Source organism: Rhagoletis pomonella, unplaced genomic scaffold (genome assembly GCF_013731165.1).
Source record: "Rhagoletis pomonella isolate Grant_MI unplaced genomic scaffold, Rhpom_1.0 Rhpom_scaffold_12873, whole genome shotgun sequence".
Lineage (NCBI taxonomy): Eukaryota > Metazoa > Arthropoda > Insecta > Diptera > Tephritidae > Rhagoletis > Rhagoletis pomonella.
Genome location: NW_023471399.1, coordinates 1 through 4,224, shown reverse-complemented (window position 1 = coordinate 4,224; position 4,224 = coordinate 1). Strand labels below are relative to the sequence as shown.

At 35.4% G+C, this 4,224-nt stretch overlaps 1 long non-coding RNA gene across 1 annotated transcript; it reads left to right on the top strand.

Moving 5' to 3' along the window:
• Positions 1-3,566: 3,566 nt before the first annotated feature.
• LOC118756913 lies at positions 3,567-4,200 on the top strand. Its single transcript, XR_004995171.1, has 3 exons — positions 3,567-3,685; positions 3,736-3,788; positions 3,918-4,200. It is a non-coding gene; the product is annotated as an uncharacterized LOC118756913 (long non-coding RNA).
• The last annotated feature ends 24 nt before the right edge of the window (positions 4,201-4,224 follow it).

Genomic DNA, 4,224 nt, shown 5'->3' with positions numbered 1-4,224 from the left:
CAACAAAATGCAAATCCGCGTATGTGACGTTGCATAAATAATTTTCTAGAGAGTAAAAACACTTATATTTCAAAATTGTTCTCTTTTTTATAAAGCAATCGCATTTCTGGCTAGTATATTTCAGGACGAAGCCAAGAGCTTGTGTGAACAAATCCAATTTTTGGCAGAAAATGTCAGTTACGCGGTTTTGTAGAAGACGATACGCGGTTTTGTACTTTAAACGACGATATATGTAAAGTAAACTATACTCTTTCTGTAGTAATCTCTTTCATATCACATATTTTCATTTGTTAATTTAAAAAGAAAGAAGATTTCAATGTAGTTTAAAAAACTAAGTTTGATTTATTTAAGGAAACTTTTATGAATTTTACTGAAAAGACTTTAAATACACTCTAAAAATTTTGTTTATTTGCGCATATTGAGAGAGGTAACATGTATGCAAATTTGCAAGTCGTGTAATAAAATTAATCATTGCCTGTTTACTTTTACACATAAAATGTTTAAAATAAAGTAATGTTTATTATTAGTAGGAAATGTATTTCTAGTTTGAAAATTTTTGCAATTTTAAACATTCTACATATGTGTATTTATGTTTATATTTTAAAGATCTCAAGTTCAAAATCAAATACTGAACATCCTATACGTATATTTATACAGATTCTTGTTGAACAAGTAAGAAAGTCTAAGTTCGGGCGGAGCCGAACATTAAATACCCGGCGCAAGTATTAAATATATGTTTTTTTCAGCCTTCCGAAACCTTCCGCTAGATGGTAAGCCGAGGTGTATCAATTTTGAGTAAATTAGCGTCCTTCAATTTCGAAATATTGAAGTTTCAAGCATTTCTTAAATTTACCGTTATATGAGAATCGGCCGTTATTTTAGTCCGATTTCAATAATTTTCAACGATTTGCTTACACGTGGCAAGTACAATAACCATACCGAGTTTGGTACAAATTGGTAGAACGGTTACCGATATACTTATATGTGATCATAAGTGGGCGGTGCCACGCCCATTTCCCAAAATTTTACCATAAACGTATTTCTTGGTAAAGAATTGTTGCAAGCATCAATTTTGAATAAATTAGCTTCAATATTTAATGATTTATCGAAGATTTTGTATTTCTCTAAATTACCGTTATATGGGATGTGGGCGTGGTTATTGTCCGATTTTAAAAAGTTTCGGCGGTTTTTTATGCTGTACCAAGGCCAACAACTGTGCCAATTTTGGAAGAAATTGGTGCAGCGGTTACCAAGATATACACATATAACCATAAGTGGGCGTGGCTACGCCCATTTTCCAAAAGTTTATAATATTCTTATTTTTCGTCTAAAAATTGTTGTAAATATCAATTTTGAGTGAATAATCTTCAGTAGTTACTAAAATATCGCAGTTTTCGTATTTCCGTAAACTACCGTTATATGGGATGTGGGCGTGGTTATTGTGCGATTTTTTAAATATTCGGCCATTTAGTATGCTGTACCAAGGCCAACAACTGTGCCAATTTTGGAAGAAATTGGTGCAGCGGTTACCAAGATATACACATATAACCATAAGTGGGCGTGGCTACGCCCATTTTCCAAAAGTTTATGATATTCTTATTTTTCGTCTGAAAATTATTGTAAATACCAACTTTGAGTGAATTATCTTCAGTTGTTACTAAAATATCGCAGTTTTCGTATTTCTGGAAATTACCGTTATATGGGAAGTGGGCGTGGGTACAGTCCGATTTCGCCCATTTTCAATACCAACCTACCTTGGATTAGCAGAAACCTATATACCTAATTTCGTTGAGATATCTCAATTTTTGCTCGAGTTATCGTGTACACGGACGGACGGACAGACGGACAGACGGACAGACGGACGGACAGACAGACATCCCTGCAAAAATCGCGACTACTCCATGCATGCGTGTAAAGAGTACTCCCTAAGGACCAAAGAGTACTCCAAAATTAACCACAATTCATATAAAAAATATGGTCCAATTAACATTGCGATGTCCTAGGGCAGGACCATATACTCCATCCCTGCATTACATCAGAGTAGCACAAAACTACTCCAACATATTAACAATGGGCATTGTTGTTATATTTTTTCGTTTGTACACGCTTTTGTTCTTCACTTCTCAAATGCTTTTTCGAAATTAATAAAAACCAAGACAAAAATTAAAAATTACATGTTGGCTCTGACGGTATTCGAACCCGAACATGCTGGGAGCTAAGAACTAACAGCGAGCATCTCTACACGTTCAGCTACAGCCACACATGCAAATGTGCTTTCAAATGCTCAACTTCAATCACGTTTCGTTAAAACACGAGCAGTGATCGGATAACAAACAATAAGCTGGCGCAGAGACACGAGTTGGTCCGCTACAGCATGACAGAGGAACACTTTTGTAAGTACTCCAATTTACCACAAATAGAGTACATGGTCCAACGATTTTTGCAGGGATGGCTTAATCAATTTCTTTCTTCATCCTGATCATTTATGTATACATTTGTCTATATCTATCTCGATTCGTTTTGGCTGTTACAAACAACCGTTATGTGAACAAAATTAATATACCCTTGTGCACAACTGCGCTCGGGTATAAAAATAGATACTTTTCAGTAGTAGTTTTACATGCTCTTTTTAGAGTGTACTTGCTATTTATTATATTTACTTTGCAAAATACTTATGCACAAAAAATGTACTTTATAAGTTGAAATTATATCTATCTCGATTCGTTTTGGCTGTTACAAACAACCGTTATGTGAACAAAATTAATATACCCTTGTGCACAAGTGCGCTCGGGTATAAAAATAGATACTTTTCAGTAGTAGTTTTACATGCTCTTTTTAGAGTGTACTTGCTATTTATTATATTTACTTTGCAAAATACTTATGCACAAAAAATGTACTTTATAAGTTGAAATTACAAATGTTTGATTTTATGCACATGTATTCCAAGTCCTTAGCATGGGTTAAATTATGTCTTTTTCATGAAAATGTTTGGTTTTCTTACAAGTTATGAGATGTATATGTAAAAAAAGAAAATTGGATACATTTGGATACATTTTTGGCTTGGTCAGGGATACATTTTCTTGAGACGGCGCGGCAACACTGTTCGTATACGTGTGAAACACGCATGTTCTCAGAGAGCGCTCAGTGAACTAGGGACCAGAGTTGCCAAACATGGGCTTTTCCTGCCAAAACTGGTAGGTTATTTTCCATTTGGTAGGTTGGTAGGCTAGATTGGATTTTGGTAGGTTTGGGTTATTTCCGAAAAATAGAAAATATATTTCGAAAAATTGTTTCAATTTTGCTTACAAGAATATTTCAACGGTGTGTTCGTATAATGCCGCACGCAAAAATGTAAATCATGAATATTACGGTATACGACGGATGCCATCCGCACGGATCTAGTAAGATTCGCACTGTCGTAACAAGCGAGAGCGAAGCATTAGATTCGTGCGAATAGCATCCGTCGGATACCGTAATAGGCATTATTATAACTGATTCGTATGTATAAACGCATACCCCTATTATTAGATGTGTGTATATGACTGTAGCAGTGGTTGCAACACTAGCGTACGCAACAAGTAACCGCTCGAACACAGCGCATTGAACATCTCTCGAAAAGTGCCATGCACACATCTTTAGAAAAGTGACATGCTTGCGGTTTATTAAAAAACGATACGATGGACAAGTGAGTAAATTAATATCAATTAGTTAATGTTTTAACGATTTCATTTTCAGGTTTGTAACCAGAAACGCAAAGCAGAGTCAACAGGAGATGAACCATCGTGCAGGTAATAAACAATTCAGTGCATCAACCGTTTGGAAGACGAGTTGCTTCGAATAGTTGATTTCAAATGCTTCCTGACCGATATTTTCTAAAAGCCTGTTCCTGAATACTATTTTTTCATATTAATTGATAGAGATGAAGAGAAGCAGCAAGCAGTGAAAAGAAAATTTCGTCCAGAAAGGCTGCGTTTATTTGACTGGCTGCATGAAAAAGATGGCTGTGCATTTTGTGTAGCTTGTTCAAAAGCGGTAATCAACCATAGCAGCCACCTAAAGGCCCATCAAAGAACATCAAGCCATATCAAATGTTATGAGGCGCGCAAAAAACAATTTACTCTGGAAAAATTTTACGATGCGGAACAACAAAAACAGCAGCAGCAAGTTAAAAATGCAGAGTTAACATTGGTCATATTCTGCATCACCCACAATTTACCATTTTTA